General features: G+C 42.0%; 1 non-coding gene across 1 annotated transcript; it reads right to left on the reverse strand.

The window, feature by feature from the left end:
• Positions 1-18,706: 18,706 nt before the first annotated feature.
• On the reverse strand, positions 18,707-18,813 carry LOC141636958 (small nucleolar RNA R71). Its single transcript, XR_012541523.1, has one exon. It is a non-coding gene; the product is annotated as a small nucleolar RNA R71 (small nucleolar RNA).
• Between the last annotated feature and the right edge of the window lie 2,549 nt (positions 18,814-21,362).

Genomic DNA, 21,362 nt, shown 5'->3' on the forward strand with positions numbered 1-21,362 from the left:
AGATGTTAGAGCACCAGGATGCTCTTACTGAGACCCTGAAGAGAGTGAATGAGGACAAGGACAAGAATAAGGAGAAGAAGGTTGATCATTCGAAAATCAGCCTTTACATTGCGAGGTTTAACCCGAAAGAGTACACGGGGGTTGGGGAACCTAATCTGCTTGATAGTTGGCTGAGAGAGATGGAGAACATCATAGACTTGGTTCATTGTCCTGATGAGATGAGAGTGGAACAGGCTGCGTTCTATTTGAGGGAGGCAGCAGGCAAGTGGTGGGATTCAGTAAAAGTGAGTGCTAAGGAGATATACACCACCCAAGGCTTACCTGCTATACCTTGGGGGGAGTTTCGTAGGGCTGTGAGGAAGGAGTTCGTACCGGAGCATGTGAGGAGTAGGTTGAGGGAGGAGTTTGATAAGTTTAAGATGACCGCTGAGATGTCGGTAGCCGAGTACTACGAGACAGTTCAATGAGAAGTCCAGTATCTTTGAGGATATGGGTTTGAGTGAGGAGACCTGGCGTTGAGGTTTGAGAGTGGGTTGACTACCAAGATTATGGATAAGTTACCCGTGGGAATCCTTACCGATGTTAAGGAAGCTTATGAGAGGGCTGGAAGAGCTGAGAGGTTGGTGGAGATGGCTCGGAGAGGTCCGTGGAGAGAAGAGGAAGTCCGAGAGCGAGGGTGGTGGCCAATCTAATTACAAGAAAGGCAACCACAATCGGTGTAAGGGATTTTCTTAAGGTCCGGTTTAGTCTTTGGGCTTCCTTTGGGCGTGGCCGTGGGAGTGTGAGTAATAGTTGGGGAGTGACTGCTTTGGTTGTGGTGGCGTAGGCCACAAGAGACATGAGTGCACGAGTGCACCGGATCTTTTCGGAGACTGCTCGCGAGCTTCGCGAGCAACAGACCGGGCCGGATCATGGCCAAACCGGAAGTCGAGTTACAGTGGAGGCAACCGCAACGGCGGTAATTCTTATCAGAAGACACCGATGAACAACAACAACAACAATCAAGGGTCGGGTGCTAAGCCGACCGCATCAGCCAAAGATCTTGTCCGGGGAGGTGGGCGGAAGACCGATGTGGCAAGTTATTCATGATGGAGAAGAAGGCAAGAGGAAGATGCGCACGTTATCACCGGTACATTCCTTGTTAATGGTATTCCTACGTTTGTTTTGTTTGATTCGGGGGCTTCTCAATCGTTTGTGTCTTCGAGTCATGTAAAACAGTTGGGTTTGAGAGTATATGAGTCCGTTAGGGAGCAAGTTTTCATACCTTCGGGTGAGTCTGTATCGTGTGGGAGGTTGTTTAGAGATGTATCTTTGATAGTTGGGCAAGTCGATTTCCCTGTAGACTTGCTAGAGTTTCCTTTTAATGGTTTTGAGATGATAGTTGGAATGGATTGGTTAGGAAAGTATAAAGCTAAGATAGATCACATCAAAAGAAAGTGTCCCTAAGAGGTCCTAAGGGTGTTAGTGTGTCTTATCGTGGGTTTCTAGTCAAACCCAAAGTTAAGTTGATTGCAAATTGTTACTTTGAAGTCGTATCTGAGGAAGGGATGTCCTTTGATCTTATGCCATGTGAGAGATGACCGGATAGAAAGTCCAGCAGTTGATGAGATACCAGTGGTGGGAGAGTTTGCAGATGTTTTCCCGGAGGAGATTCCGGGGTTGCCACCGAAGAGGGAGATAGATTTCACCGTTGAGTTTAAGCCAGGGACGCGGCCAATCTCTAAGGCACCGTACCGTATGGGTCCTAAGGAGATGGAGGAGCTTAGGAAGCAGTTGGATGATTTGATAGAGAAGGGATACATTAGACCAAGTGTATCGCCTTGGGGGAGCACCGTTCTTTTCGTGAAGAAGAAAGATGGGAGCTTGAGGTCATGCATAGATTACCGGAGTCAACCGTGTGACGATAAAGAACAAGTATCCTTTGCCAAGGATAGATGACCTGTTTGATCAGTTGAGTGGTGCAACAGTCTTTTCTAAGATTGATTTGAGGTCGGGGTACCATCGGGTGAAGATTAGAGAGGTGGACATAGCAAAGACAGCTTTTACGTCAAGGTATGGCCATTATGAGTATGTGGTGATGCCGTTTGGGTTGTCTAATGCGCCGGCAGTGTTTATGGATTTGATGAATAGAATCTTCAGACAGTTCTTGGACCAGTTTGTAGTGGTGTTTATCGATGATATCTTAGTCTACTCTAAGACTAAGGAGGAGCATGAAGAGCATCTGAGGATCGTGTTGCAGACTTTGAGAGATCATGAGTTGTATGCTAAGCTGTCCAAGTGTGAGTTCTGGTTAGAGAAAGTTGCTTTTCTGGGGCATGTAATCTCTAAAGATGGGGTAGCTGTGGATCCGGCGAAGATTGAAGCAGTGACAAAGTGGGAAGCACCAAAGAATGTTGCTGAGGTTAGGAGTTTCTTGGGTTTAGCTGGATACTACAGACGGTTCGTGAAAGATTTCTCCAAGATAGCTAGACCGATGACAGCGTTGATGAGGAAAGAGAACAGGTTTTGTTGGGATGAGAGTTGTGAGACGGCGTTCCAAACATTAAAGGAACGTTTGACCACGCTCTGTCCTAGCATTGCCTGAAGGGAGCGAGAATTTCGAGGTTTATACAGATGCCTCGAAGAATGGGTTGGGATGTGTGTTAATGCGAGAATGGTAAAGTGATTGCCTATGCTTCTAGGCAATTGAAGCCTTATGAGGAGAACTACCCTACTCATGATCTGGAGTTGGGTGCAGTGGTGTTTGCTCTCAAGATTTGGAGACATTACCTTTATGGAGCAATCTTTAAGGTATTTTCTGATCACAAGAGTCTTAAGTATATCTTCACGCAGAAGGAGTTGAACATGAGACAGAGGAGGTGGATGGAGTTGATTGGCGATTACGACATGGAGATTATCTACCATGAAGGGAAGGCCAATGTTGTTGCTGATGCTTTGAGTAGGAAGAGTGTACATTCCTTGTGTACAGCTCTATCTTTGATGAGGCTGAGGGATGAGGTAGCGAGCTTTGGGATACACATGATGCGAAAAAGGAGATGCCATGGGTGATATGACAAGATCTGACTTGAGTTTTATGATGATATTCGGGATAAGCAGGCTTTGGATCCTAAGATAGTTGAGTGGAGAGCTGGAGTAGAGAAAGGGACAGTGTCCCGCTTTTCTATTCATACAGATGGTAGTTTGAGGTTTGATGGTAGGTGGTGTGTTCCTAATGATGAGGAGTTGAAAAAGACGATCATGACAGAGGCTCATTGCACACCATATTCAGTTCATCCAGGTGGAGACAAGTTATACAAGGATTTGAAGAAACCGTTTTGGTGGCACTGGGATGAAGAAAGAGACAATGAGTTTGTGTCCCGTTGTTTGACATGCCAGAGAGTTAAAGGGGAACAGAGAAGACCACAAGGTAAGATTCAGTCTTTAGAGGGTGCCTGAGTGGAAGTCGGAATCCATTTCCATGGATTTCATTGTGGGTTTGCCTAAGAGTCAACAAGGTAACAACATGATTTGGGTGATAGTGGATCGTCTGACCAAGTCAGCTCACTTTGTTCCAATGAAAGATACATGGACTAAGGCACAATTGGCTATGGCCTATCGAAAGAACGTGCTTAAGTTACATGGAGTCCCTAAGGACATAGTTTCTGACAGAGATGCGAGGTTTATATCAAGGTTTATGAAAGAGTTGCAGGAATCGTTGGGAACAGCTTTGAAGATGAGTACAGCATTTCATCCTGCGACAGATGGGCAGACTGAGAGAACAATCAAGACTCTTGAGGATATGTTGCGAGCTTGTGTGATGGATTTTGGCGGTAGCTGGGAGCAAAGGCTGGACTTGATAAGAGTTTTCTTACAACAACAGCTATCACACCAGTATTGGTATGGCACCGTTTGAGGCTTTGTATGGGAGGAGATGCAGGAGTCCAATCTGTTGGGACGATAGTGCCGAGGCAGTGGTTTTAGGACCAGAGATGGTGCATGAGATGGTGGAACAGATTAAGATGATCAGGGAACGGATGAGAGCAGCCCAGGATCGACAGAAGAGTTATGCAGATCTACATCGTCGGGACATAGAGTTTCAGGTTGGGGACAAGGTTCTTCTGAAAGTGTCTCCGATGCGTGGAGTTATGAGATTTGGGAAGAAAGGCAAGCTAAGTCAGAAGTTTATAGGGCCTTATGAGATCTTAGAGCGAGTTGGGGAAGTTGTTTATCGTCTGGCATTACCAGTTGCGTTAGAGAGAGTGCATAATGTGTTTCATGTATCGCAGTGCGAAGTATGTGAGTGACCCGTCACATGTGTTGGAGGCAGAGAGCTTAGAACTGGATGAGTCTTTATCATACCTTGAGGTGCCTAAGCAGATCCTAGACCGAAAGGTTAGAAAGACTAGGAGTGGTGAGACAGTTTTGCTTAAGATCCTTTGGTCTAACCACGAGACTGAGGAAGCTACATGGGAGGCGGAGGATATCATGAAAGAGCGTTACCCTTTCCTTTTTGATCAGGTATGTATGGTTACGGGGACGTAACCTTGTTTCTTTTAGGGGGTAGGAGATGATCGCGAGAGTTTTTAAGAGAGTTTTATACACCTTTTATATGTTGTGTCGGTATGTTTGTCGGGATAAGTTGGGTTAGTATCATGCTTTACGTTGTGTTTTGTTTGACCTTCGAGTCGGGCGGCTTATGGGAGTACCTTTGTTTAGTAGTGGTTTGAACTTCGGGGACGAAGTTCCTTTTAAGGAGGGAAGACTGTAATACTCCGTATTTATATGTCTTGGGGTACTCTATCGAGTAGCCCTTACTCTGTCGAGTATGGGCAAGTTGCGAAATAAAATAGTTTCTGACCTGTTGGGTACTCGATCGAGTAGCTGGGGTACTCGATCGAGTAAGGGGGTACTCGATCGAGTACCTTGGGTACTCGATCGAGTGTCCGGTTTTACGGGGAGTTTTCTCGGGTTTTGTTAATTATGCGATTAAGGTATTTAAACATATTCGTCATTGTTTTAATTCACTTTTACAAAACCTAAAACCCTGTTTAAGAGAGAAAGCCACCACTTCATCTTCCTAATCGCATTCTTAGCAATTCCCGGAGTTCAGACGGTCGGTTCTTGTTGTTTTTCGTGTCGTTGGATTCCTTGCGTCGAGGGTAAGCTTTTAACATAATTTTTATAGTGTTTTGTTGGGATTGATTAAACCCTAATTTAGAGATTGGGGGTTTTATGAGTAGTAAGTGATTGGTAGTCTTTATGTGTTATGTGTTAGGAGGAGGATTCGTAGAAGAGGCGTTTTGATACAGCTGTAGATACCGTCTGCTTGTTGTGCTTCCAGGTAGGATTTCCTACTCAGTATTAGTCCCATAATGGGATATTGGTGATGTGTTGTATTTGGTTGTTTGATATAATGACTGTGTTGTGATTGTGGTTGTGTTTGTTGATGGTTCTCGAGATGCGTTCTCGGCTGAGTGGGGTCACTTGCGGGAGTGATCTCACGCCCTAGTTTCGCCCTTCGTGGAACCCGCCACGGAAGGGGATGTGCACATTAATGGACAGGATTATCGCTCGTACGATGAGCGGGGCTTAGGTGGGAACGGTGCGCGTCCCCCATCGCGGGTGGTCCAAAGGTGGACAACGTATTGAGATGATGGGAGTTGGTGGTGTGTGTGTGTGTGTGTGTGGCAGTTCAGCTGTCTGTTATCTTATTGTTGTTATCTATATTGATTGTGTGATTAGTACTGACCCCGGTGTTGTTTTGTAAACCTGCGGTGATCCATTCGGGGATGGTGAGCAGATATTGAGCAGGTATTGAGATGAGTACTGGGATAGCTGGGATGCCACGACATGACGATAGGAGTCTTCCGCTGTAGCCTTAGTTTATTTTACATTTCAGTTAGAACAGTCATTTGAGAATCTTGTATCGTACTTTGGTTTGGTTTTGAGGATTGTATTTATTCATTAAACTATTTATAATAAATGTTGTTTCTATTTTGTCTATTTGATTATCATACCTCGGGCGACCGAGATGGTGATGTCTTCATACCTGAGTGGTCCTGGTAAGGCACTTGGAGTATGGGGGTGTTACACTTCACGCTTCCCGAGGGAGAGGCAATCTTGCTCCAATTCTTCCATCTCCAAAAATGCAAGCTAATGGGATAGTAAAAGGCATGATTCCGCTACTTTCAAGTCCATTCCTCCAATTAAAGCCAAATGAACCAAAGTAGACTATTCGAGGCATTTCGTAGTATAAAACTTACGAGAATCGCATAGAAATACGTGCATAAAAGGCTTAAAAAGACTATATAAAATGCATGTATCAGACGCTTACACTAGCTCATAGGTCACACAACGCATTATCAATTAAATAAGTTCCAATATGACAGGGAATAGAGAAACTACTCGGGTCAGCCAATTTCGATGGAGTTTTATTCTGAAGAAGTGCGGAGCACTCCTCAATCAAAGCAACCGTTTCAGTTTCATCTACATTCCTCTTACGTAAAAGAATTTCTTTCATAAATTTAGAGTAAGAGGGTACCTGGATGAGTAGCTCGGCTAACGGAATGTTGACTTTAAGACTCTTCAAAAGATCGACAAATCTGTCGAATTGTTGTTCCGCCTTTGTCCTCCGTAGCCGCCTTGGAAATGGAACTTGGGGCTTATAGGGATTAACCTTATTAGCAGAATTATCATCCATATTAGATTTAGACGACAATTTATCATCCTCAGCAGCAATAGTGCTCGATCGAGTAACATCACCACTCGATCGAGAGGTTTTCTCATAATTTTTGCTCGATCGAGCAATTTGGGTTACTCGATCGAGAGGCCTGTTTTATGCACCGCTCGATCGATCATTTCTTTCTCCTCAATCAAGTACTTCCTCAGCAAATTTGCTCAATCGACCATCAGAAACCGTTCGATCGAGTACATCTCGTGAATCAATCAATTTTTCGTCAAAAGACGCCTTTTCATGAACAACAACTTCAACTCCCAAGTCTGGAAATTCAGCCTTCTCAGTTGGCATTTTGGGTCCTTCATAAGAAAGACCAATCCTTAAACTGATCAAATTTACCATCTCATGTGGTTTCTTGTCAGGTTGTGATGGTAATTGCCCGGTTGTCTTGAAGATTGCTTGGTAGCCAATTCAGCTAACTGGGACTCAAACAATTTAATAGAGGCATCTCTCATTTGTTCATTCTTCTACATCTGAAGTGCAAGTGTTTGCACTAGTGACTTCAGCTCAGCAATGCCATTATTTCCACTAGAAGAGGCACCTTACTAATGCGGCGGTGGGAAAGAAGGAGGCTTTTAAAAGCCTTATTGTTGATTCCGATGAGGTGGTACATAAGTTTGTTGTTGTTGCGGTGGAGGTGTAGGATTCAACACATTCTGGCTAGACCACCTCAAACTTGGATGAACTCCATCTTGGTTATGAAAATAAGAACCTCCTTGCCTGAATTGTTGAAAAGCAAAGACTTGCTCCTTCTCAGCTAAACACTCCACTGCATTATGGCCATCAGTACTACATCTCTCACATGAAACTGTCTCTTGTCTAGAAAAAAAGTGAACCGTCTGTTGAATTCCTGCAGTCTGCAATTCTAACTTATCAAATCTTTCATTCATGGCTTCTAGTTGAGCCACAAGTGCACTATTATCTGTAGCAACTTTTCTAGTACCACTCCTTGGATTCCCATATTCAGCAGAATGGGTAGCCATCTCCTCTATAATATGCCAGCCCTTATCATCATCAATGTTTTTCTGAAATCTTCCATTGGTTGCAGGATCTAAAATAGCACGGTGATCATCATACAACCCATTGTAGAACTAGTTGCACAAAAACCACTGGCCAAACCCGTGATGTGGGACAGACCTAACCAGCTTCTTAAACCTGCACCATGCTTCATACAAGTTCTCGGCCGGATTCTGTTTAAAACTTGTAATATGCCCTCGTAATGCATTATTTCTCTGCGGAGGGTAGTATCTCTTGTAGAAAGCAAGAGCCAGGGTGTTCCAATCGGTGATTTCTACTGCGGTCCTGCCCAGGTCAGTCAACCACTCTCGGGATCCATCAATAAGAGAAAAAGGAAACAAGACTTCCTTAATCTTCTTTTGGGTCACTCCCTTAGTAGCAGGGATAGTAGAACAATAATCCGTGAAGACCTCCATATGCTTCCTTGGATCCTCACCAGCTATTGCTCTAAACAGGTTTTTCTCCACCAGATTAATATAGGAGGGACGAATATCGAAGGCACTCCCCTCATCGGTTACAAACTTGAAACCCTTAGGAATAGAATCAGCTGTCGTCTCAGAATGACTAGCAATGTTAGGACCCTAATTTCGAAAATTGCCCCAAATTAGTCGAAAATTGATAATGCAAATAAGGGTAAATGATTTAATTGATGCTTGGAAATGTATTTGGGTAATTTGATCGGTAAATTAGGGGAAGAAATTGAGATTTTAGTGGAGGGATTAAGGGTATCGAAAAATTTTGGGAAGAACAAAATATTAAGCAAATGAAAATAAGTGAGGAAGAAGGGACTCCCTCGTGTGTTTAAGCTCTTGAACTACTCGATCGAGTGGTTTGAAAGTGCTCGATGGAGAGCTTTCTCCTTTCATTTGCTCGATCGAGTGATCTGAGTACTCGATCGAGAACCCCTGAAATTGGTTGCTCGATCAAGAGGTTGAAACCACTCGATCGAGGACTTTTGCTTGGCCATTTGCTCGATCGATCACATAAAGTGTTCGATCGAGGGCTTTCTTCTGGGCACGCTTCCCAATGATCAGTAATTCTCCCTAAACATGCATAAAACGCAATAATACTTCCCGCAAAAATACCAAAATAACAGTACACAGTCTATATTCAGTCCTAAGTGAATTAAATCTATCTAAGCTAATACTATAGTCAATAACTAACAAGCAAATAAATGTCTAACGAAAATTCAAATTACAAAATGTTACAAATGGGATAGCGTCCCGTATCATCTTTCAAACCAATTAAATAGCCCAAAACTGGACTTCTGGCTCGACGAGGTCCCTTCAGCATTAGTGACCTCCGTCTTCGGTCTCCAAACAATTGAGCCATCAGAAGGAGAACATCATTTCTTGTAGTCTGCATCCTTCCTCTTTTCTTTCTCCGACTTTTTCTTCCTATGATCCCTGTGATCTGTAGCGTCATCAAAGCTAGGCTCTAATTGTAATGCACCAAGTTCGTTCACAGGATCTCCACTATCCATTCCGCCAGGTCCCGCAGAAGTAAAAATAACAGAATGGTCTTCCAATTCGCTCCCAGACTGGGGCGGAGGTGTGATAACAATAGGGTATGACTCAATAACAGTACTCGAAAGATCCATGTCGCAGTCTATAGAGGAAATAGCGTTGCAGGGCATGACTTGCATGGCTGCCCTGCGAACACTGGACTGGGTGAAAGTCAAATCCTCCCCACCCACCTAAAAGATTAAAGTCTTAGCCCCGACATCTCGATTATTGCATGAGCAGTATGCAAAAATCGTCTTCCCAAAATAAAGAGAGTGTATGAGTCCTCGGGTATGTCTAAGACAACGAAATCAACGGGAATAAAGAATTTCCCGATCCTAACAAGGATGTCCTCATAGACTCCTAACGACCGTGATAATGAGCGATTGGCCATCTGTACGGTCATGTTGGTGCATTGAAATTTCGTCAAACCAAGTCTCTTTGCGCGAGACAGAGGTAGGACGCTTACTCTAGCTCCTAGGTCACACAACGCATTATCAATTAAATAAGTTCCAATATGACAGGGAATAGAGAAACTACCCAGGTCAGCCAATTTCGGGGGAGTCTTATTCTGGATAAATGTGGAGCACTCCTCACTCAAAGCCACCATTTCAGTTTCATCTACATTCCTCTTATGTAAAAGAATTTCTTTCATAAATTTTGAGTAAGAGGGTACCTGGGTGAGTAGCTCGGAAAATGGAATGTTGACTTTAAGACTCTTCAAAAGATCGAAAAATCTGCCGAATTGTTGTTCCAGCTTTGTCCTCCGTAGCCGCCCTGGAAATGGAACTTGGGGCTTATAGGGATTAACATTTTTAGCAGAATTATCGTCAAAATTAGATTTAGACGACAATTTATCATCCTCAGCAGCAATAGTGCTCAATTGAGTAACATCACCACTCGATCGAGAGGTTTTCTCATAATTTTTGCTCGATCGAGCCATTTGGGTTACTCGATCAAGAGGCCTATTTTCTGCACCGCTCGATCGATCACTTATTTCTCCTCGATCGAATACTTCCTCAGCAAATTTACTCGATCGACCATCAGAAACTGGTTGATCGAGTACACCTCGTGAATTAATCACTTTTTCGTCAAAAGACGCCTTTTCATGAACAGCAACTTCAACTCCCGAGTCTGGAAATTCAGCCTTCTCAGTTAGCATTTTGGGTCCTTCATAGGAAAGAGCACTCCTTAAATTGATCAAATTTACCGTCTTATGTTGTTTCTTGTCATGTTATGATGGTAATTGGCCCAGTTGTCTTGAAGATTGCTTGGTAGCCGATTGAGCTAACTAGGACTCAAGCATTTTAATAGAGGGATCTCTCGTTTGTTCAATCTTCTGCATCTGAAGTGCAAGTGTTTTCACTAGTGACTTCAGCTCAGCTATGTCATTATTTGCACTAGAAGAGGCATCTTGCTGATGCGGCGGTGGGAAAGAAGGAGGCTTTTGAAAGCCTTGTTGTTGATTCCGATAAGGTGGTACATAAGTTTGTTGTTGTTGCGGTGGAGGTGTAGGATTCAACACATTCTCGCTAGACCACCTCAAATTTGGATGAACTCCAGCTTGGTTATTAAAATAAGAACCTCCTTGCCTGAATTGTTGAAAAGCAAATACTTGCTTCTTCTCAGCTAAACACTCCACTGAATTATGGCCATCAGTACCACATCTCTCACATGAGACGGTCTCTTGTCTAGACAATAAGTGAACCGTCCCGTTGATTTCCCACAGCCTGCAATTCTAACTTATCAAACCTTTTATTCATAGCTTCCAGTTGAGCCATAAGTACACTATTATCTGTAGCAACTGTTCTAGTGCCACTCTTTGGATTCCCATATTCAGCACAATGGGTAGCCATCTCCTCTATAATATGCCAGCCCTTATCATCATCAATGTTTTTCTTCAAATCTTCCATTGGTCAGGGATCTAAAATAGCACGGTGATCATTATACAACCCATTGTAGAACTAGTTGCACAAAAACCACTGGCCAAACCCGTGATGTGGGACAGACCTAACCACTTCTTAAACTCCGCACCATGCTTCATACAAGTTCTCGGCCGGATTCTTTTAAAACTTGTAATCTGCCCTCGCAATGCATTATTTCTCTGCGGAGGGTAGTATCTCTTATAGAAAGCAAGAGCCAAGGTGTTCCAATCGGTGATCTCTACTGTGGTCCTATCCAGGTCAGTCAACCACTCTCGGGATCCATCAATAAGAGAAAAAGGAAACAAGACTTCCTTAATCTTCTTTTGGGTCACTCCCTTAGTAGCAGGGATAGTAGAACAATAATCCGTGAAGACCTCCATATGCTTCCTCGGATCCTCACCAGCTACTACTCTAAACAGGTTTCTCTCCACCAGATTAATATAGGAGGGACGAATATCGAAGGCACTCCCCTCATCGGTTGCAAACTTGAAACCCTTAGGAATAGAATCAGCTGTTGGCTCAGAATGACTAGCAATGTTAGGACCCTAATTTCGAAAATTGCCCCAAATTAGTCGAAAATTGATAATGCAAATAAGGGTAAATGATTTAATTGATGCTTGGAAATGTATTTGGGTAATTTGATCGGTAAATTAGGGGAAGAAATTGAGATTTTAGTGGAGGGATTAAGGGTATCGAAAAAATTGGGAGTGACCATAATTCGCCCTAAAACAATACTAGCTTAGATTTCGCCCTCACTAGCAGGCCCCTAATGTTCATTGCAGGTCTTACCCCTTCCAAACTCTCGATCTAGGTCAAGGTGTACCAATTCAATTAGCTAAATGTGTCGACTCAAACAACTAATCTCTATTAAATGCAATGATTAACAACACAAACCTAATTTGCACCAAACCCTAATCACCTATTCATAATTCCCTAATTACCATGGCTCCCCTATGCCCTAGCATAGAATATTAGCTATGCATAATAGATATTGGGGAAATAATAAATAGCACAACAAACAAATTAAACATACTAATTAACAAAGAGACAAGGGAAGGAGAAATCAATAGAAGAGATGAAAACAAGAATGAAATTGCAATAATAATTAATCGAAATAGGGATTAGAAATACCGAATACAAGAGAGTAGCAATGGAGTAATTAGGTTTTTAAGAGTAGAGTTCTAAGAGAAGGAAAATCCGAGAGAAGAGAAGAAGTAGTCCCGTCGTTTTTCTATTATTCCTTATTTATTCTAAGTTACAAAATAAAATATCCAAAAGGTGCTGAAAGATTGTGTATAAGACTAAACCTCTCGATTGAGTAAAATTAAACTCCTCGATCGAGAAGAACAAGAAGCAAACCTCTCGATCGAGTAATACAAGTACTCGATCGAGGAACTCAATAAACACCCAACTCGATCGAGTAAGCAACCACTCTGGTCGATCGACTGGTATAGGCAACCACTCTGGTCGATCGAGAACAATAGCATCATATCAGCGTAAACGCACTTAAAGCATCTTCCGAAACCACTTCACGCATCCTTAGGCAACAATATCCGGGCTCCGATTCTTCTTTCTCCGAAATGCATGCGAACGGGGCAAGTTTAGGCTCGATTATGCTCCTTGTGGCTCCTTTCTGCAATTAACACAAGATAGACCAAAGTAGACTATTCGGAGAATATTTGTTGCTAGATGCCACATAAATAACATAAAAATGCGTGTAAAAATAGGGTCAAAACCTTATATAAAATACACGCATCAAGCCTCCCAAAACCAAACCTTTTCTTGTCCCCCAGCAAACTATGAATGCAGCTAAAGACAGCCAGTGGAATGGGACTAACTTATCGGCTACAAATTGTCCACCAAAATCAATTTAATGCAACAACTAACAAAGTGGCGAAAGGTAAGTGCAAACGAATTAAATCAATGCTTTAAACTATTGAACCATCGACCTTGTAAGACTCAAAGATATCGGACTTTCGCAGGTCGCTCATCACACATATTAAGCACAAGGTGAGTATAAATGTATGAGATAGAAAGAAGTAAGGACGCTCACCTAACTCGACCTATAAGAACATGCATGCAACTAACATAAAATCGATTTCCACTGGCTGTACATATGTATTCCAACCAATCAGGACCAAGACATACGCCGAGGACTTACATATAATGTGAGGTGAGGCAATTGGGTAATAAGGGGCAAAATAAATTTGGATAAGTGGAGGTAAAGCCAAGTTAGTACAACCAAAACCAAATAATCATCACATTTCGCTTCACTACTCAATACAAAACGCAAAACCATGCCATTGTGGAAAAACATCACTCACATCAACAAAAGACTCCCCATAAGAAATAATGATAAGCATGGGAGTATTATTCAACGATCTTTTTCCATATGATTTTTCTTTTTCTTTCTTTTTTCGTTCCTTCAAATTTTTTTTTCATTTCTTTCTCATTTCACTTTTCCTCTTTTTCATTCACGACCAACTTCAAATCTTTTGAAGCAAACCAAATCTAACATGGATAATAGCATACCCATAATAACCACGCAACTAGCTTGACAGGGTAGGCTAAATTTGGATGTAGTTAGGGAGTTAAAAGGCAAATTTGGCTAATGTGAAGTTAATGGGTAGTAATGAAAGAAGGATTGTAAGTTACCTCTCCACGTGTGTCACCACCGCAAACCGAATGCATACAGGTACTAAGAAAAGAATGTCATGCACGTGCAAATTGATGTTACATGTCTTATAGAGAGTACTACTCACATCCTATATGAAACTCGGCCATGAATGTCACCCTTTATCAAGCTCTAAACCTTAGAAAGTATATGTAACTTGCCAATAAGAGAGTCAAGTCTATTCGTTCAGATAAGTTTAAACCAAAACTCGTAGATTACACACATTACCATGACAACAAAAATGTTAAAAATGTGCAAGGCAAGGGTGAAAGACTCAAAGTAGCATAAAAGTTCCAACGTTCCGACTCAACCGAAATGCAAAAGTAAACGTGAGATTTTTGAATTTTTTTTGATATTTTTGAAATAAAACAACAGTGCATGCGAAAATAAACGTGCAAACTGAAATGCAATAAATAAAACAACATGCAGACACAGATATTGATGCATACTCTCCCCAAACCAAATCGTACAATGCCCATATTGTACCAAAAATAGGGAAAGAAAATGCAAACTGACGAGAAAAGATGAGGTAGTCTTGGAAAACTTACAAGATGACGTGAATTAACGACCTCCCTAAACCAGCCAGCAAGATGGGAGGTCGTTGTAATACCCGCTCTTTTAGAGACCTGTCGACCAGCGTTGACCGACCTCGGGGGTGGTAATGGTCCTTAGAAGTACGTACTAAAGTGATCTTATGTTGTGAGTTAGGGGTGGTACTCGATAGAGTAGAGGCTACTCGATCGAGTAGCTTTGATAATCGATCGAGTAAGGGACACTCGATCGAGTAGGTAGGCCACTCGATCGAGTATTGTGTTTTCAGCGACGGTTTATAATCGCGTTTTGTTATATCCGCAATCATTTCCGCCTCATTTCTTCAGATCCTTAGGTCGCCTCTTTCCCTTCCCTTCACCATATAACCTCCATGGAAGCCTTTGAAGGTCCTTGTGCCTTAGGAGAGCATAGCTTGAGTCGGGTAGCGGTCCTTTGCCAGGTTTCTTCTTGTAGGTATGTCTTCGTCATCATCATCCGTATCCTTATCTTTGCAGTTAGGGTTTGCTTGGTAGTGATATATGGTTGTGTTATGTGTATAGGTGTTGCTTGATTGCTGGGTTTTTCATGTATGAGCGTGGAATCGTTGCAGTAGCTTAAAGGTAGGTTCGCCTACTCATTTCCTGTGGATGGTTTAGTGTGTCGGTTATTGTGTCTTGGTTGTTGTTGTGTGGTTGTGTTGTGTGGCAGCGTATATGCAGTAGTCGGTTGGTGTATATAGTTTGTTGGTTGTTGTTGTATTGCAGCTGTCTGTGACTGTTTGTCTCTGGTTCTCGAGGTGCGTCCTCGGCTGAGTGGAGTCACTTGCAGGAGTGGCTTCACACCCTAGTTTCGCCCTCCGTGGAACCCGCCACAGGAGGGGATGTGCACATTAATGGGACAAGGTTATCGCTCCGTATGATGAGCGGAGATTTGGTGGGTACGGCTACGGTCCCCCACTGGCAGGGCTGGTCCAGTGGACAGTTGGTGACGGAGATTGATTGGAGTGGGTGTGATTGCGTGTGACTGGTTGTGTTTGTAATGTATTGATAATTGTTATTAGTTTATGTTGAGTCTTGCCCCAGTTACTGACCTTGTGTGGTTGTCTTGTTTGTTTATGTGTCTGCCGTGATCCCTTATGGTGAGCAGTCTATCTTAGCAGGTGTTGATGTCGTTGATAGCCGGAGTCCGGGCAGGGATGAGTCTTCACGAGTTCTGATAGTAATAGAGTGTAGCCGATGAGTTGTACCTTTATTTTGTTAAGTTGGTTGTCACGCTTGTAATATAACTATAGTTGTTCTTTTATCGACTTTTGATGATTACTTACCTCGGGCAACCGAGATGGTAACGCTCTTATATGCTAAGGAAGGCCTAGTTAAGGCTCCTCAGAATATGGGGGTGTTACAAAGTGGTATCAGAGCGACGATTTTGGAACCTGTAACAAATGAACCTAATGAACGTAGTGAGTCTAATAAAGTGAACCTGGTGTATGTGTAATGGGAGCCCCAGCTGATGCTAGATTTTGGGTGAGTAGGCGCCCTCATTTCAAAATCTTGGCCCCATTGTACTTAAATCAGTCACTGGGTATGGGAATGTGGAGTCCGTGAGTATGTGCTTAATGTGAATGTGGATTTCATTGGAGCTATCTGTAGTCGAGTCTTTGTTAAAGTTGATATAGGTATGATAGTTGAATTGGATCATATGTGGTGAAGTTTGGTAGAATTAGTGAGCTTATGCGATGAGTATGAGAAACGTAAAAAGGGGTTATTTAATAGATATGTGTGAAAAGTGAACATGTGGTGTTTGCTTAAGGTTATTAGTAATGGTGAACCTATATGAGTTTATAAGTCCTACCGTAGCTATAGTAATGATAGTTGATGTGACCATAATTGGCGCATATTGAGCCCCCGAATTACCATTGTTTCCATGCTTTTTAGTGCCTATTTGGGTCATTTCTTATCTTTAGTTCATTGTTTTGCATATTCTTTGAGATTTTGATCCCTTGGTAGGAAAGGAGTAAGAATCTTGCATTTTCATGGCAAAACGAGGCTAAATTGATTGTATTCAATGACCAAGCATCAAGAAGAGACAAGACTAGAAGGCCTTTGTACATATTATAGTAGAAGAGCAATGTTGAGAAAGGATCCTTGCGTCCCCAAGGAAATCCCCAAGGAATTTATGAAGAAAAGGGAAGAAAAGAAGAAGAATTGACGCTGACCAACAATCCGAACGGATTGCAGACAATCCGTCCGTCCAGCCTCAACAATCCGAGCGTCCCTCCTTGGAATCCGCTCGGATTCCCCCTCAACAATCCGAGCGTCCCTCTCCTGAATCCGCTCGGATTGCCCAGCCCAATTCCGGCCGTCCCCGACTCTAATCCGCACGGATTTCAAGATGCAAAGACGGATTTCATTCTTCAAGCTACGAAAAGAGAAGCCCTTCTCTCGGAAAATACCGGGTCCTCCTTGCTCAACTTAAAAAGTGTAATTACTAGTTTAGCCCTTAGTTAACCCTAATGCATCCTCCCTAATTTTCACTATAAATACCCCATTAAGCTAATTAGAGGAGCATGTTCTTCTTATCAATAATTAGTGTAGTTAATATCAATCAAATCTCTCTTCAATATTGTAATCAAGTATTAATCAAGTTTTAATCCAAGTTTTAGTTCTTTAATCTCTCTCTTGTTCTTCCTTTATTTTGGGTAATTGAAGATTATTTGGGTTATTATTGGGAGATTGACAACCTCTCAATCTAGGATTCAAGTACTTCTATTATTCTTGCTTTATTATTGGAATCATTAGTAGGTATAATCTCTTAATCCCTTTTTAATTATTGTTAATTACTTTTATTTATTCATCATGTTTCATTATGTTAGTATGATTGACAACCTTTCTAGCATGATCAACATGATAATGAGTGAGTAGTCTCTTAGCTAGGGTTTAATGGGTGATTAGGGGAAACCAACATGGGGAATGATTCATGCTTAAATCAATATGCTTTCATATCTTATTTGCTTGCTTGTTTTGATCTTAATACATGCACATGTTATATTTGATGAAATGCTAAGCCTATGAATCCTTGCATTTACTATCATCTTCTATCTTTTCAACTTGACTTGTAAGACATAACCCAACTCGAGTCTTGTTAGACCGTGCATGTGTTGAGTAGGAAAGATTAAGTCGACTTGTAGGTGTTGTACAATCTAATCGATTCGGCTCCGGGACCCAAACTTTCCTAGGATTGTAAGATATAACCCAACTCAATCCATCACAACAATAATTGCTTGCTTATAATTTGAGAACATGTTTGTATGATCATATCCCATGATTTCCCTATGAACCCATAACACCCTAGTGCCTTTAATCAATTGTTTACACCCCTTATTCTATTCATCTTGCTAGTTTATTTTCATTGCTATTTTAGTTTAGTGACCTTCTACACCAACTCAATTTGTGACACCCCTAGACACTACTAGTTACAATAGAATTCTCATTTCAATACCCGTCCCTTGGGATCCGACCTTTACTTGCCTCTTTACTAATTGTAGAGTTGTTTGTGGAGTATAAATTGTGTTTTGTATCGACCATTGACCAACGACCACATATGCTTAATTGTGAACACGAAATGGCCTCGATCAAAAATGGCGCCGTTCTTGGGACGGTGTTTAATTGATTCAAGATTTCTTTTATTGTTATTAGTTGTGTCTTTTTCACCTTGGGGAAGTAAAACTCCTCAAGGCTTGTTCTAATTGTTTTCTAGTTGTTTGATATTTTGCATGTCTAGAAGGTCACAAGGTGATTTGTTACCTTTTGACCGTGAAATCGAAAGAACCTTGACGAATAATAGGAGACTTGTTAGGAGGAATTTGAGAGGTGTTGGTGAAGTTGTTCAACCCACTAGTGAGTTTGTCAATCCTTTCGCAATAGAAGGAGAAGAAAACCCATTACACAATATCCCACAAAATCCACCTACAATGCCTAAATTCTCGTCACACTCTATACCCACCGAGGAGAATCTACCAAATGGTACTCCTACACCGCAACATCTCACCGGTAATTTTATTGCCAAGTCCGCCTTCATCCAACTAGTTGAGAGGAGCCAATTCGGGGGAATGCCTAGTGAGGACCCTCATTCTCATATGGAAACCTTTTGCGATTATTGTGATGTTATCTCTCAAACGGGCGTGACTCCAGACCAAATAAGATGGGTCTTATTTCCTTTTTCGTTAATCGGCACCGCAAAGCAATGGTTGAAGGGCCTTGATAAGGCCACCCTTGGAATAGATTCTTGGAAGAAGTTAGCTCTAGCTTTCTACAAAAATTCTACCCAATTTAAAAAGACTAACATGCTAAGAGCTCAAATTACGGGTTTTAAGCAAAGGGATGAAGAATCTTTGTATGAAGCTTGGGAGCGGTTCAAAGGTATTTGTCGCTCATGTCCTCACCATGGACTTAGCGAATGGTTTTTAGTGCAATAATTTTGGAATGGTTTATATGAAGATTCTAGGAACATTCTCAATATGGGATCAAATGGAATGTTCACCGAAGATGATGACAATCAAACATGGAACAAGATTGAGGAAATGGCGGTCCATAATTCACAATATAGTAGACCTCGCAAGGCTACTAGAGGAGGAAAGCATGAAGTGGACTCCGTTACTCAATTGGGTGCTCAACTTAGTGCTCACATTGACACAATCAACTTGAAGTTTGAACAAGCTATGGCTAGACTTGAGGAAAACTCAAAAACATCAAAGCATCATGTCAATGCCATGACGGCATCCTCATCAATCCCAAGTGGGATATGTGAGAATTGTGGAACTTTGGGACATGACCAAAGTGAGTGTAGGGGAACAACCGAACAAGTTAATGCTTTCCAAGCTTACAAAAGTGGTACCCCTTATTCAAATTTTTACAATGAAAACACCAAGTTCCATCCAAATCTCTCATACAAAAGCCAAAATGTTCAAAACCCTCAAACAACATACACTCCACCACCCATGAGGAACCAAAATCAAAGACCCTTTTACAATCAAAACCAAGGTTACCAAAATCAAAATCCATACAATCACCAAAATGGCCAAGGTTTTGATGTCCAAAAAGCGATCCTCCAAATGCAAAAGAATCAACAAGAATTTTTCACTCAAATGAAAAAAGATAGCCAAGCAAAAGACACCACCATCAACAACATTCTAGCTCATACCAAGATGTTGGAAACACAATTGACTCAACTAGCATCTTCAAGCTCACAAAGACAAAAGGGGCAATTACCACCTCAAAGTAATCCCCCTAGACATGAAACGGTTAGTGCCATTCACTTGAGAAGTGGTACAAGATATGAAGCACCGAAGGAGCAAGTTGAGGATGAAGTTGTGAAAGCTAGTGAAAAGGAAGAAATTGTGCAAAGCCCCAAAGAAGGGGAATCATCAAAAGAAGAAAGTTCAAAGAAAAATGAAGACAAAGCCAAAGAAAAGGAACCCATTGTGATTAGACTTCCTTTTCCAAGTCGTCAAGCCAAGCCCAAATTTGATGATCAACTTGGAAAGTTCATGGAGATTGTGAAGAACTTAGAAGTCTCAATTCCTTTCACGGAATTAATCAATCACGTACCGGCCTATGCAAAGTACATGAAAGATATCCTCACAAAGAAGAAGTCGATCCGGAAACTTGAGACTATCGCCTTCACTAAGGTGAGTAGTGCAATACTTCAAGGGAGTTCACCTCCAAAGTTAAAGGATCCGGGAAGCTTCTCAATACCGTGTACCATTGGCGACACGACGATCAACAAAGCCTTATGTGATCTAGGGGCTAGTGTGAGTGTCATGCCGTACTCGGTGAGTAAAAGGTTGGGAATGGGAGAGCTTAAATGCACCAATATCACACTTCAAATGGCCGATAGATCGACGAAGACACCATTAGGGATATGGGAAGATGTCCCCGTGCGAATTGGGAAGTTTTTCATCCCGGTGGACTTTGTCATTGTTGATATGGAGGAAGATTCCAACATTCCAATCATCTTAGGAAGACCTTTCCTACACACCGCGGGTGCGGTGATTGATGTGAAACATGGAGAGCTCACTCTAGAAGTGGGATATGAAAGCATAACTTTTAATCTTGACAAGACCATGAGAGCTCCTCGTTTGCATGAGCCATGTTTCATGATTCATCATTATAGCCGAAAAGATGAAAGGAAGAAATCGGAACTCCAATGGAGGAAGAAAATTGAAGATGCTCCATTCAAAGAGCAAGTGAATTGTAACAAGGAGAGCTTGCAAAGCTCATCAAAATCAACCAAGGAAGAAGAAGATGGCCTCATTGGCCAAGAAAAGAAATTGGGAGAGTTGTCTCCATCTAAGCAAGAGATTTTCAATGATCAACTCAATGAAGTTTGTGGTCTTTGGGACGACGAATTTGAAGGGATCTTTAATCCCTACATTGGGCATGCCATCGATCATGATCAACAACAAGGGCCACGGTCTATTGAGGACCTCTACCATAACAATGAACAAGCTTTTGATTACTTCTTCAAGGTGTTGAGCAACATCAACAACACCTTGAACATGCCCCCTTGACATCTCATCAAGAATGAGAGTTTGGTGGAGTCCTCCCTAAACCACCACTTGTAAATATTTCTAACTCCCTAACTTACATTTCAATTCTTGTATTGCATTTTTTTGTCATTTTTGGATTTTTATTTACTTTGATCAAAATAATTGTCATGTAAGAGAGAAGTGAGGGAGGGACTAACGATTTCAATTGATGTGTAGTGCTTTACCTTAGTGTGGGGATGGGAATTGCCTAGGCTATTCATGCCTTAGTAGTGCCCCCACAATGAAGAACACAAGAAATAAAGAAGAATGGAAGAATGGTAAAGGGAAATGCATTGTGCACGAATGAAGTGAATCCGGTACAAAGGACCGTAATCCGAGCGGATTCCCAAAATCCGCCCGTCTTAACAATCCGAGCGTCCCGACCAAAAGACGCCCGTCCTGAGCCGAGCTG

Source organism: Silene latifolia, chromosome Y, assembly GCF_048544455.1.
Source record: "Silene latifolia isolate original U9 population chromosome Y, ASM4854445v1, whole genome shotgun sequence".
In the NCBI taxonomy this organism is placed as follows: domain Eukaryota; kingdom Viridiplantae; phylum Streptophyta; class Magnoliopsida; order Caryophyllales; family Caryophyllaceae; genus Silene; species Silene latifolia.